General features: G+C 42.5%; 1 protein-coding gene across 1 annotated transcript in view; it reads right to left on the reverse strand.

Moving 5' to 3' along the window:
* The window catches only part of SYT7 (synaptotagmin 7), an 824,787-nt gene that overhangs the window by 417,054 nt on the left and 392,281 nt on the right, over positions 1–15,452 (reverse strand).

Consider the following 15,452-nt stretch of genomic DNA (forward strand, 5'->3'; position numbering starts at 1 on the left):
TCGATTGGGCCGCTGGACGAAAGTGGTGTTAAAGGGGCGTATCAGGGAAGACAAAGCCATAGCGGAGAAATTAAATTCTTTGCTTTGGTCTTCACCGAGGAGGATTTTGGGAGGGATACCGGTGCCGGAGAGGGTATTTGAAGCAGGCGAGTCGGAGAAACTAAACGAATTCACTGTAAACTTGGAGGATGTAATGGGTCAGTTCTGCAAACTGAAGAGTAGTAAATCACCAGGACCAGATGGTATTCATCCCAGAGTATTAATAGAACTGAAGAATGAACTTGTAGAGGTATTGTTAGTAATATGCAATCTATCCCTAAAATCAGGTGTGTTACTGGAAGACTGGAGGGTAGCCAATGTTACACCAATTTTTTAAAAGGTTCCAGAGGAGATCCTGGAAATTATAGACCGGTGAGTCTGACATTGGCAAAACGGTAGAGGCTATAATTAAAAACAAAATTACAGAGCATATTCAAAAGCATGGATTAATGAGACAAAGCCAACATGAATTTAGTGAAGGGAAATCTTGCCTGACGTCGGTACCGGGCAAAACGGTAGAGGCTATTATTAAGAATAAAATTACAGAGCACATACAAAAACATGGGCTGATGAGACAAAGTCAGCACGGATTTAGTGAAGGGAAGTCTTGCCTTACCAATCTACTGCATTTTTTGAGGGGGTGAACAAACATGTGGACAATGGGGAGCCAGTGGATATTGTGTATCTGGATTTTCAGAAGGTGTTTGACAAAGTACCTCATGAAAGACTCCAGAGGAAACTGGAGAGTCATGGGATTGGAGGTAGGGTATTACTATGGATTAAGAGCTGGTTGAAAGATAGGAAACAGAGAGTAGGATTGAATGGTCAGTATTCTCAGTAGAGAAGGGTAGTTAGTGGGGTCCCTCAGGGGTCTGTGCTGGAACCGCTGCTTTTTAACATATTTATAAATGATCTAGAGATGGGAGTAACTAGTGAGGTAATTAAATTTGCAGATGACACAAAGTTATTCAGGGTCGTCAAGTCGCAGGAGGAGTGTGAAAGATTACAGGAGGACCTTACGAGACTGGGAGACTGGGCGTCTAAATGGCAGATGTCGTTTAATGTGAGCAAGTGCAAAGTGATGCATGCGGGAAAGAGGAACCTGAATTATAGCTACGTCATGCAAGGTTCCACGTTAGGAGTCACAGACTGGTCGCCGCATCTCAAAAAAGATATAGTGGAATTATAAAAGGTGCAGAGAAGGGCGACGAAAATGATAAAGGGGATGGGACGACTTCCCTGCGAGGAAAGGCTAAAGCGGCTAGGGCTCTTCAGCTTGAAGAAAATGAAGCTGAGAGGAGATATGATAGAGGTCTATAAAATAATGAGTGGAGTGGAACGGGTAGATGTGAAATGTCTGCTTATGCTTTCCAAAAATACTAGGACTAGGGGGCATGCGTTGACAAGACATTGAAATTTCTGCTCAGTGTGCTGCGGCGGCCAAGAAAGCGCACAAAATGTTGAGTATAATTAGGAAAGGGATGGAAAACAAACACAAGAATGTTATAATACCATTGTATCGCTCCATGGTGCGACCGCACCTCGAATATTGTGCCCAAGTCTGGTCGCCGCATCTCAAAAAACATATAAAGGAATTGGAGAAGGTGCAGAGAAGGGCGACGAAAATGATAAAAGGGATGGAGCGACTTTCCTATGAGGAAAGGCTGAGAAGGTTAGGGCTCTTCAGCTTGGAGAAAAGGCGGCTACAAAATAATGAGCGGAGTAGAGTGGACAGATGTGAAGCATTTGTTTACACTTTCAAACAATAATAGAACTAGGGGACACAAGATGAAGCTAGAATATGGTAGATTTAAAACAAATAGGAGAAAGTTTTTCTTTATTCAGCATGTAGTTGGTCTCTGGAACTCGTTGCCGGAGAATGTGGTGACAGCAGCTGGCCTTACGGAGTTTAAGGGGGGTTTGGACAGATTCCTGAAAGAAAATTCCATTGAACATTATTAATTTTTATTTTTGAGGGGGTTTTGCCAGGTTCTTGAAGCCTGGATTGGCCGCTGTCAGAGACAGGATTCTGGGCTTGATGGACCCTTGGTCTTTTTCCAGTATGGCGGTGCTTATGTGCTTATATGCCTTCTGAAAATCCAGATACACAATATCAACCGGCTCACCTTTATCCACGTTTGTTCACCACTTCAAAGAAATGTAGTAGATTGGTGAGACAAGATTTCCTTTCACTAAATTCATGTTGGCTTTGTCTCATTAACCCATGCTTTTGAATATGCTCTGTAATTTTGTTTTTAATTATAGTCTCTACCATTTTGCCTGGCACCGACATCAGACTCACCGGTCTATAATTTCCCAGATCTCCTCTGGAACCTTTTTTAAAAATCGGCGTTACATTGTTCACCCTCCAATCTTCGAATACCACGCTCAATTTTAAGGATAAATTACATATTACTAACAATAGCTCCGCAAGCTAATTTTTCAGTTCTATCAGTACTCTGTGATGAATACCATCCGGTCCAGGAGATTTGCTACTCTTCAGTTTGTAGAACTGCCCCATTACATCCTCCAGGTTTACAGAGAATTCATTAAGTTTCTCCGACTCGTCAGCTTTGAATACCATTTCCGGCACCGGTATCCCACCCAAATCTTCCTCGGTGAAGACTGAAGCAAAGAATTCATTTAATCTCTCCATTACAGCTTTGTCATCCCCGATCGCCCCTTTTACTCCTCGGTCATCTAACAGTCCAACCGATTCTTTTGCCGGCTTCCTGCTTTTAATATACCTAAAAATAATTTTACTATGCGTTTTTGCCTCCAACACAATCTTTTTTTTCGAAGTCCCTCTTAGCCTTCCTTATCAGCGCTTTCCATTTGACTTGACATTCCTTATGCTGTTTCTTATTATTTTCAGTCGGTTCCTTCTTCCATTTTCTGAAGGATTTTCTTTTAGCTGTAATAGGTGTGGATGCTGATTAAAAATACTATCCTGGAAGCCTAGGCCAAATATATTCTGTGTATTAAAGAAGGAGGAAGGAATACCAAGCGACAGTTGGCATGGTTAAAAAGTGAGGTGAAGGAAGCTATTAGAACTAAAATAAAATCCTTCAGAAAATGGAAGAAAGAACCAACTGAAAATAATAAGAAACAGCATAAGGAATGGCAAGTCAAATGCAAAGCGATGATAAGGAAGGGTAACAGGGACTTTGAAACAAACATTGCGTTGGAGGCAAAAACACATAGTAAATTTTTTTTTAGGTATATTAAAAGCAAGAAACCGGCAAAAGAATTGGTTCGACCACTAGATTACCAAGGGGTAAAAGGGGCACTCAGGGAAGACAAAGCCATAGTGGAGAGATTAAATTAATTCTTTGCTTTTGTCTTCACCGTGGAAGATTTACTTTTTTTTCTTGATAGAAGTTTAACTTATTAACTTTAGCTCTTATCATAGGATGAACTTTCCTCTTGTAACCTAACCTAATCTGCCCTTTACCCCAACTATGTATTTCTCCTATCCGGATCTGGTAATCACCACTTACGGAATTATGTAAGCCACATTGAGCCTGCAAATAGGTGGGAAAATGTGGGATACAAATGTTTTAAATAAATAAGATTTGGGAGAGATACTGGTGCCAGAAATGGTATTCAAAGCTGACGAGCCACAGAAACTGAATGAAATCTCTATAAACCTGGAGGATGTAATGGCACAATTTGACAAATTGAAGAGTAGCAAATCTCATGGACTGGATGGTATTCATCCCAGAGTACTGATAGAATTGAAAAATGAACTAGTGGAACTATTGTTAGTAATATGTAATTTCTCTTTAAGATCAAGCATGGTACCAGAAGATTGGAGGGTGGCCAATGTAACGCTGATTTTTTAAAAAAGGTTCTAGAGGAGATCCGGGAAATTATAGACTGGTGAGCCTGACATCAATGCTGGACAAAATGGTAGAGACTATTATAAAGAACAAAATTACAGAGTATATTCAAAAGCATGGATTAATGAGACAAAACCAACATGGATTTAGTGAAGGGAAATCTTGCCTCAACAATCTACTACATTTCTTTGAAGGGGTGAACAAACATGTGGATAAAGATGAGCCGGTTGATATTGTGTATCTGGATTTTCAGATGGCGTTTGACAAAGTACCTCATGAAAGTCTCCAGAGGAAATTGGAGAGTCATGGGATAGGAGGTAGTGTCCTATTGTGGATTAAAAACTGGTTAAAGGATAGAAAACAGAGAATAGGGTTAAATGGTCAGTATTCTCAATGGAGAAGGGTAGATAGTGGAGTTCCCCAGGGGTCTGTGCTGGAACCACTGCTTTTTAACATATTTATAAATGATCTAGACATGGGAGTAACTAGTGAGGTAATTAAATTTGCTGAGAACACAAAGTTATTCAAAGTTGTTAAATTGCAAGTGGATTGTGAAAAATTACAAGAGGACCTTACAAGACTGGGAGACTGGGCATCTAAATGGCAGATGACATTTAATGTGAGCAACTGCAAAGTGATGCATATGGGAAAGAGGAACCTAAATTATTGCTATGTAATGCAAGGTTCCACATTAGGAGTCACCGACCAGGAAAGGGATCTAGGTGTCATCATTGATGATACATTGAAACCCTCTGCTCAGTGTAAACGGCGGCGGCTAAGAAAGCAAATAGAATGTTAGGTATTATTAGGAAAGGAATGGAAAACAAAAATGAGGACATTATAATGCCTTTGTATTGTTCCATGGTGTGACTGCACCTCGAATATTGTGTTCAGTTCTGGTCACCACATCTGAAAAATGATGCGGAGGGGCATAATCGAACGGGGCACCCAAGTTTTCCTGAGGACATCCTCGCAGGACGTCCCCGCGAAGGGGCGGGGAAACCCGTATTATCAAAACAAGATGGGCGTCCATCTTTCGTTTCGATAATACGGTCGGGGACGCCCAAATCTCAACATTTAGGTCGACCATAGAGATGGTCGTCCCCGATTTTCGGTGATAATGGAAACCGAGGACGCCCGTTTCAGAAACGACCAAATCCAAGCAATTTGGTCATGGGAGGAGCCAGCATTCATAGTGCACTGGTGCCCCTCACATGCCAGGACACCAACCGGGCACCCTAGGGGGCACTGCAGTGGACTTCAGAAAAAGCTCCCAGGTGCATAGCTCCCTTAGCTTGTGTGCTGAGCCCACCAACCCCCCCCCCCTCCCCACAACTGTACACTACTACCACAGCCCTTAGAGATGAAGGGCTACCCCTACATGTGGGTACAGAGGGTTTGTGGTGGGTTTTGAAGGGCTCATATTTACCACCACAAGTGTAACAGGTGGGGGGGATGGGCCTGGGTCCGCCTGCCTGAAGTGCACTGCAGCCCACTAAGACTGCTCCAGGGACCTGCATACTGCTGTCATGGAGCTGGGTATGATATATGAGGCTGGGATAGAGGCTGGAAAAAATATTTTAAAATTTGTTTTAGGGTGGAAGGGGGTTAGTGATCTCTGGGGGAGTAAGGGGAGGTCACCCCCGATTCCCTCCAGTGGTCATCTGGTCATTTAGGGCACAGTTTTGTGGCTTGGTCTAAAAAAAAAAGGACTAAGTAAAGTCGTCCAAGTGTTCGTCAGGGATAACCTTCTTTTTTTCATTATCAGCCGAGGACGCCCATGTGTTAAGCACGCTCCAGTCCTGCTTTCGCTATGCTTCCAACACGTCCCCGTGACGGAAAGCAGTTGAGGACGCCCAAAATCGGCTTTCTATTATGCCGATTTGGGCAACCCTGTGAGAAGAATGCCCATCTTCTGATTTGTGTTGAAAGATGGGCACCCTTCTCTTTCGAAAATAAGCCTGATAGTGGAATTAGAAAAGGTACAGAGAAGGGCGACAAAAATGATAAAGGGTATGGGATGACTTCCCTATGAGGAAAGGCTAAAGCAGCTAGGGCTCTTCAGCTTGGACAAAAGACAGCTAAGGGGAGATATGATAGAGATCTATAAAATATTGAGTGGAGTGGAACAGGTAGACATGAATCGCTTGTTTACTTGTTCAAAAAATACTAGGACTAGAATAGAGATCCAAGATGGCTGCACTCTACTGAGACGCTGCGAGTCTCGATCCTAACGATGCCAAAACGTCGAGGGAGATTGACGGCCAGGGCCTCGCCGCTAACCCCCTCCTTACCTGGTCCTCTCGACCGCTTTTTCAGACCGCAGGAAGTTAATCAAAATAGCGGAATGCTGCTAGCAGGGAGTACCGGCGATTTGGGAGAATCGGTCTCCCCTAGCCTTGAAACCACGCTGAGCCCGCTATGCGAACTCCACCTCCCCAGCCGGTAGGCACAAGCTCCTTCCTCGCTGACTCGACGGGGTCTCCCTGTTTAGGTGTTATGGACCCGGAAGAACGTCGAGACGAGGTCTTGCTTCCATTAGAGAAAGGAGAGATGCCGCCACAAATAGAAGGGAGAGGAGCCGAAGGACAGAGTGAGCGTGTGAAAACTTCTGAAAGGTTTGAAATACCGAAGAAATTATTAGTTAAACCGAAAGAGGTTACACTGGACACTTTATGGGACTTAGTTTCTACCCTGGGTCAAACGTTCCTGAAACAAGTTAATGAAACTGCACCTAAAATGAAACTATTAGAGATTGATTTACAAAAAACAGAGGAAAAGATTAAAGTTATAGATGAAAAAACTGAAAAAATGGAACAAAGCATTATGAAATTGGAAACGATTCAACCTTTAATGACTAATGACTTGACAAATCTTAGAAAAAAGATGGAAATGTTTGATAATTATACAAAAAAATCATAATTTAAGATTTGTTAATTTTCCTAGAATAAAAACTGTTTCTCCTCTTGATATGTTAAAACGTTACTTGCGGGACATTTTGAATATACCAGAGCAGAATTTGCCACCGTTTACCTTGGCATATTACATCCCAGGAAAAGAATTGAATCAAATGCCTGAAACTCCATTGGATATCTCTCTTTTGCTTGAAACTTCTGATTCCGAATTAGCAACTGCTGCGACTTTGGTTGCGACAGTTGCATTATTGCCTGACAAGGATTGGATCTTCTGCTTATTTTTCCGTAATAAAGATAAACCCTTTTTGGGATATAAAATATTATTATTTCCTGATGTCTCTAAGGAGACTCGTAAGCGGAGGAAACAATTCTTGCTCCTTAAGCCCGAAATATTGCACTTGGGGGGTACCTTCTTTTTAAGATACCCCTGCAAGTGCATAGTCAGACTTGAAGAGAAGAAATATGTATTTACAGAACCAACACATGCATCAGCTCTTATAGCCTCGGTGAAAAAGGATAAGCGTTAAGGAAAAGATTAACTCCTTCTAGTAGAGATTGTGCTATCCTTATTAATTTCCTTTTTTTTTCTTGCTCCCCTTGAATTCCTAATTTTGGATCTCTAATTTATGGACTTGAGTATCAATATTTACCTGTTTGATTGTTAATTTCTGTTGATATACTTTTATTTTTATGATGCTTTTCCATTCAAGAAGTTTCTTGTATATTTTTTTTAATTGAATAAAATAAAATAAAAAAATATAAAAAATACTAGGACTAGGGGCACGCGATGAAGCTACAAAGTATATTTAAAACGAATTGGAAAAAATATTTCTTCACTCAATATGTAATTAAACTCTGGAATTTGTTGCCACAGAATGTAGTAAAAGCAGTTAGGTTAACGGGGTTTAAAAAAGGTTTGGCTGGCTTCCTAAAGGAAAAGTCCATAAACCGTTTTTAAAATGGACTTGCGGAAAATCCACTGCTTATTTCTAGAATAAACAGCATAAAATTTATTATACTGTTTTGGGATCTTGCCAGGTACTTGTGACCTGGATTAGCCTCTGTTGGAAACAGGATGCTGGGCTTGATGGACCTTCTGTCTGTCCCAGTATGGTAATACTTATGTACATATGTACTGTTAACCCCAGTTATTAGTAACTAGGTCTCATTGCATAAAATGGATCCTGTGCTATAATAACGCAAGTTAATGGTAAAATAACACTACTTAACAGAAGCCCACATTGATAACTATGCTCCTAGGTAGAAATTGGAACATCCAAATCAAGGTGCTCACAATTCCTTGAGTATTTTACAAAATGCTCTGATAACTGTGGATCCTTTTGTAAAATACATATAAAAATGCTGGCAAATGCAGGTATATATTTTGGCACATATAGCTGGATCATCTATTTTGCAAAAATAACATGTTAAAATGGCATCAAACAGCACTTTACATATTTAAGTGTTTTGCTCCCACAGTTGACTATCCAGCTTATTTTCGAAAGAGAAAGACGCCCATATTTCGACCCAAATCGGGAGATGGGCGTCTTTCTCCCGTGGGCGACCAAATCGGTATAATCGAAAGCCGATTTTGGGCATCTCCAAATGCAATCTGTCACGGGAACGGACAAAGTTGACGGGGGCATGTCGGAGGCGTGGTGAAGGCGGGACTGGGGCGTGTTTATCGGCCGAGGAGAGATGGGCGCGCTCGGCCAAAAATCGAAAAAAGAAGGGCACCAGAAGCAAGAATTTGGGTGTCATGTCTGTGGCCATGACCCCTCTCAGACTCACCTTATGTCCGGCGGTCAGCTTCTGAGCTGGCTCCTGTCTGTTCCTCCTGTGTTAGTTCTGTCTCTGTCTCTGTGTGCTGGCTGCATTGGATTGTCTGTGTGCTGTTTCCCGTTCCAGACTTCAGCCCAGTCCAGTCCGAATCTTCCGGCCTGCCAGACTTGCTTGTTTTGTTTGAACCTACACAGCACCCGTAGTATCCTGGTGATTGCTGCATCTGAGCCTCAGCTGCTGCTGGGCTTATTAGCCATTGTGAAACTCTCTGCTTTGCCTTTGCATCGTCTAAGGCCCTGGTTTGTTGGTGCTTGCTGCACTTCTGCCTAGTCCAGTTTATAGTTTGTATTCTTGTCTGATTCTAGCTTAGTCCTTTGTGTAGCTTTGTGTTCGGTATTGCTTGTGCCCAGTCTTGTTTCTTGTTGTATGTCTTTGTCTAGTGCTAGGTTGTCTGTGTCTCTTGTTCAGTGGCTGCCTGGAAGCTTTCAGTCTATCTCTTATCTATCTGTGTTTGTTCCCTGTTTCAGTGGCTGTTTGCAGCTTCCAGATCTGTCCCTTGTCTGTCTGAGAGTCCTAGTCTAGTTTTCTGCCTAGCCTCCCTGTGTGCTCTAGTCTCTGTGTGTATCCTGCTGGTATCTAGTCTCTGCTCTGTCCGGTTAGCCCTGCCAGCCACCTGCACTCAGGGGCTCAACTCCTGAGGAACGGTGGCTAAGTGCAGGTGAAGGCTAGCTGGCCCTGTCTGAGTTCTGCCTTATCCCTGTGTGGGGTGGTTTTGCCTGCCACTGCCGCTCCTCGGCAGAGGCCCAAGGGCTCACAATCCGAGTTCCTGCTTTTGGAAAGCGTGACATTGGGTCACTTTTTCTGGACCCTTTTTTCTCACGAACAAGTCACCAAAAAGTGCCCCAACTGCCCAGATGACCCCGAGGGAATCGGGATGACCTCCCCTGACTCCCCCAGTGGTCACTAACCCCCTCCACCCAAAAAAAACCAACTTTAAAACTTTTTTTTTCCAGCCTGTATGCCAGCCCAAATGTCATACCCAGCTCCATCACAGCAGTATGCAGGTCCCTGAAGCAGTTGTTAGTGGGTGCAGTGGACTTCAGCCAGGTGGACCCAGGCCCATCCCCCCCCACCTGTTACACTTGTGCTGGTAAATGGGAGCGCTCCAAACCGCCCGCACAACCCACTGTACCCACATCTAGGTGCCCCTCTTCAGCCATAAGTGCTATGGAATGGTGTAGAATTGTGGGCAGTGGGTTTTGGGTGGATTTTGGGGACTCAGCACCCAAGGTAAGGGAGCTATGGACTTGGGAGGTATTTTAATTTTTTTTTAATTGTTACAAGTGCCCCCTAGGGTGCACGGGTTGGTGTCCTGGCATGTGCACTACGAATCCTGGCCCCTCCCACAACCAAATGCCTTGGATTTGTTCGTTTTTGAGCTGGGCGCCTTCGGTTTCCATTATCGCTGAAAAACGAAACCGCCCAGCTCAAATCTGCCCAAATCCGATGCATTTGCCTGGCACAAACCATATTATCAAAAAAGAAGATGGACGCCCATTTTTTTTTGAAAATACAGTCTGTCCCGCCCCTTCACTTACCCGTCCTCGGAGATAGACGCCCATGGAGATGGGCGTTCTTGTTCGATTTTGCCCCTCCATGCGTATTGTATTTGTACTATATAATGCAAAGTAGCATCAGCTTCCTGGTAGGAACCATAATCTTTGTTTGGATAGATCACCCTTTATATGTGACCCATTTCACTGTGAACATAGTAGGTTCTGGCATAATTCCCCCCCCCCCCCCCCCCAAGCACATGCTCTGACTCTATTGGTTTTTCCCTCAGCCCTTTAGTCTTATAGGTATTCTCTGCACTTCTCCCCTGCACAGCAAAATTCTCCATCTTTGGCTCAGGAGCAAGTTGTCCTCCACACTATGTTTCTCTCCCTCTTCAGGAGAAAGCATCCCTTTTTTCAGCATCCTCTCCAAAGATACTCAATGTCCTTCCCGCATTGAACCCTGCATCTATCCATTCAACAGACACCACCTTTTTCACTAAAGCTTAACATCCACCTCTGCAATAATTCAGAATCCATCTCTCCAGCCACTTAACATCTATTCTTTTGGGCTGTTTCAAGGACTCCTGTTTCAAGGGACTCATCCTGCCTGGCAGAACTCTTGCTTGTCAACTATCTGCATGCAGTAAGTTATCTGTTTAACTTATATACAATAAAGAGCTGAAAATTAAGAAAGCGACTCCTCCTTTGGGTTTTGACTTACATATATGAGGCATATTTTCAAAGCACTTGGGAGGCTAAGTTCCATAGGTTTTCTATGGAACTTTGGGAGGCTAAGTGCTTTGAAATGAGCCTGAATGTAAATAGTAGATGACGGCAGAAAAGACCTGCATGGTCCATCCAGTCTGCCCAACAAGATAAACTCATATGTGTATACCTTACCTTGATTTGTACCTGCCTTTTTCAGGGCACAGACCGTACAAGTCTGTCCAGCAGTATTTCCCGCCTCCCAACCACCAGTCCCGCCTCCTATCACTGGCTCTGGCACAGACCGTATAAGTCTAACCTCCACTATCCTCGCCTCCCAACCACCAACCTCTCTTCCACAACCTGCTCCGCTTGGTTTAGCTGGCTGTTTAAATAATGCCTGGATTATACTTTGTGAGATCAGCACAATAACACTTGAGTCGTAGTCCAAATGCCACACACAGCCATGGTATTTACATATTTACATATAATCTACTGTTATCGCCAGCTATCCATGTAGCAACACACACACACGCCTAGTGGTTAGGGTGGTGGACTCTGGTCCTGGGGAACTGAGGAACTGAGTTCGATTCCCACATCAGGCACAGGCAGCTCCTGGTTGACTCTGGGCAAGTCACTTACCCTCCATTGCCCCATGTAAGCCGCATTGAGTCTGCATGACGTGGAAAGCGCGGGGTACAAATGTAACAAATAAATTATATATATACTATATATATATATATATATATATATATATATACACACACACACACAAACCAAACACATGTTATATACACATACATACATATTCAGTCATGATGTGTATGGCTCTACAGATAAATTAGGACTCAGAACTACGGATAGTGAATGAATATCACTGGCTATCCATAGACTTAGGTGGAATGCCTACACTTCACCCTTGCTCCATCCAGCACTATCCAAATAGTGATGAGATGATCTGTAATACTTTTAGTTGTATTATCTGTATAGTGCCACTGAAAATTCATGGATAGGACACTATCCATATAGGACTCAACACTAGAAATGGTGCCCCAAATTTGGATGCCAAAAAAAGCACACTAAGTACTGTAGTATTCTATAAACAGTGCTCAAAGTTGGGTCCCCATTTATAGACTAGCACTTAGTGCCATACCCATTTTGGGTTCAAGGATTTACACCAACTGAACCCTCTTATTAAAGCCATAGAACCTGGATTCTATCCTTTTGGCTTTCATACTCTAAAGAATAATTTACAGTATCCTGACAAAGGACATAACAGTACAGTTGAAAGAGCAAGTAATCAGATAAATTGATATACTATCAGAACAGGTGCCAGGTTTACTTTCTTTGAGTTTACTGCTTTTTACAGTAGCGCTCAAGAATGAATAACAATATATTTTGTTTAAAGTGTTCTGTCATAATATCATTGCCTATCCTTGATTAGGCATCAGTTCCTGTTCCATCTTCATTCTGTATCACCACCGGGGTCCATCACCATATGTTCGAACTATCACCTTGGCTACTAATGTGAGTCTTTAATGCATGTTCCAGTGTACTTTCCCCTTGAGAGATATTTTATGTTGCTGTTGGAGCAATAAAATGATGTAACACTTGGCTTTCAAAAGAATCCAAACTTTCTTTCATCACTCTAAGAAAACAATCCATTACACCTTTTCAAAATGAAATCCACAACTATTATAGCAGGGAATGTGAGACTATTTTAAGACAGGATAAGCAAATTACAATTCATAGATGATAGTAGACACGATGGGCAATATTTGTTAAAAGTGCACAGCAAAATGTATCAATATAGTAGGTGGATTATCATATTTTTTGCTAATTGCAATCCAAACAGTCTATAACTTAGTAGCAGGAACATTTTGAGTTCTGATGCCATACAGCGCCCTTGTAGTTAAAAAAAGCTAGAGAATATATGGCAGTCAGAACAAGAAGCAATCAAAGAACACCTATCTTTCGAAAATCTTTGAAACATTCTTCTTCAACAAGGCTTACAATGAGGAACCTCTAACCTCACTAAGTCCACTCAATTATGAACGCAAACCTTCTATAACTAACCCTAACAACTCTCTTCCTTCTTCCCTCTCCCCTTCCTCAATCGCTACACATTACTAACTGTATCCGATATCCTGTTATGACAATGTTATCAAATCTATGTAAGCCAACATTGAGCCTGCAAATAGGTGGGGGAATGGTGGATTCAAATTGCATAAATAAATAAATATAATGCCCACCCCTTTCCTCCATCCTGGCAGTCATCACCACTGTGCCTGTATTTTTCTTACATCCTTGTTATCAAGATGAGGGTAACAGAAGAAGTGGTTTATTACAAGGTTACCCGACGGGGTAACCTTGTAATAAACCACTTCTTCTGTTACCCTTTTGTTCTATTTTTTTTTATCTGATTTTTTTCTTTTGGTTTGCTATTTCTGTGGCAGATCTTTGCCTTTTTTTTTTTGTTTTTGTCTCTTGTGATTTGAATGCACTGCCAATGAACTGCAAACCAAAACATTTAAAAATGGGTTTCAAAAACAATGATTTGAATGTTTTGGCAAAACAAAATGTTCAAATGCTGATTTATGCCTTTTTTTTTATTTTTTATTTTGAAAATGAGCACCTTAGTCACTGACTCTTATTAGATCCATAGAAATCTTTTTTACAAAACATATTGGATATTCAAAAGGGTTTAACCAGGCAGAAAAAGCTCCTGCCCAATTAAACCCTTCTGAGCAAGCCGGCCACTGATATTCAGTTGCACTTAACTGGTTAGTCCTGCTAAATATCACCACTGTCCAAACTTTATGCACTGAGGGGTCCTCCTTTTACCAAGCAGTGGTAAAAAGGGCCCTGCAGTAGCAGCAGGGGGCCTTTATTACCAAACAACAGGGCACTTTTTTACCGCATCGGGTAAAGAGCCTCTAAAAAAGACAAAGCCATGCTGTAAGATTATTCTTGCCATGTGGCCATGAAGGGGGGGGGGAGCACTTACTGCCACCAGGGCCGCCGAGAGGGGGGGCAGGGGGGACAAAATTCCCCAGGCTCGGACCTCCAAGGGGGGGTCCGGTGCCGCAGTCCCCTTCACCCTCCCCCCTCCATCCACCACCGGGCCCCCCTAAATTCAAATCATAGCGCCTCACCTCGACCTCGCTCCATGTGAAAGAAGTGCAGCGGCGGCAGTCTGCAGATCGCCTCCCTTCGGGCCTTCCCTCCATGTGTCCTACCCCGGGGGCGGCCTTGCCCCTGGCCCGGCCCAGTCTCTCGGTGGCCCTGACTGCCACTCATTGAGGTGACAGTAAGGGCTCCTGCAGTAACCTGGCAGTAACTAGGCAATGGCATACACATTAAGACTCCAGTGGAATGTTACTAACACACCTTTTATTATATCTGTGTGTCGTTACAAAAACGAATGACACAAAAAACTACAACATAAATGCACCACTATTCATTCACCATTCACCAATCACTCGCGATAACAACCAATAAACATCATTAATCATCAAAGATGCAATTTAACCTATCATATACTTAGAAACCTGTGCAGTATGGCTACTATAGTTCACAAATGTCCATCACAATGTCCATCAAAAGTATGTGTATGCTAATGATATAACTCTGGTGTTTCAGCAATTTCGCCCTAGTTAGTATGTTTAGTAACTAGGCATAATGTAAAAAGTGGGAGAGTGACCAAGGATACCAGAACTGGAGATGTTCGTTAATAAACAACTTTATTAATAATTTGAAGACTCTAGTAACTAGGCAATGCCAATTACTGCTGAGTTAGTGCCGCACTAAAAAATTATGTAAATGTTTTCTGTAGTGCCGGAAATGGCACGTGCTTGAGGCAGAACTACCGCCAGTGGCTATGTTGGACCGGCAGTAGCTCCAGGTTGCTGTGCGGCAACCCTTTAGTAAAAGGATGCATGAGTTAAGTGGGCAGCAATCTGAATATTGGCCGGTGCCTGGTTAAATTCTGGTTCAGTGGACATACCCACATATTCAATGCTGGCAGCTGCATGTGTTCAGGGTTAACTCAGCCTATGGCTGGAAGTGACTTGCAAGCCACTTCTGTCATGGGGCTGAATATTGACCCCTATTTTCAGGGATTTATTATCAAACTCAATTCACCAAACAGTACCATGAAACTACACATTTAATAATGCTATAAAAGTCACAGCATTTGAAGAAAGGTACAAAAAATACTCGGTAAAATGTTTGACCTGCAAATCCTGATGTATGGCATCTGCATTTTTACCTTATAAGAGGGTCTGTTTCAAGTGCAAATCATAGCTTCTCTTTGTGGCTTTCATGAGGAAAAATATTCCAGATTTCTGTTGCAGTCTCTATATCATCACCAGGTTGATCTCATCTACTCGAATACACTGCTACTCCATTTTAAATCCTTCTCATTCTTTTTGTATGATTAGCTAATCAAACAGACTGGAAACACATCATCCTCTCATCTGTAGATCTGTCTGCCAGACCTATTGTATCATTGCCCACATTTCTCGAGGCTGTCTGTGGTTTGTTGAATAGCATTCATTGTGAAGTTTACCTATCTCTTCTATGTACTTCTTGAGTGCAAAGGCAGATTTTCT

The sequence above is a fragment of the Microcaecilia unicolor genome, chromosome 4, assembly GCF_901765095.1.
Source record: "Microcaecilia unicolor chromosome 4, aMicUni1.1, whole genome shotgun sequence".
In the NCBI taxonomy this organism is placed as follows: Eukaryota; Metazoa; Chordata; class Amphibia; order Gymnophiona; family Siphonopidae; genus Microcaecilia; species Microcaecilia unicolor.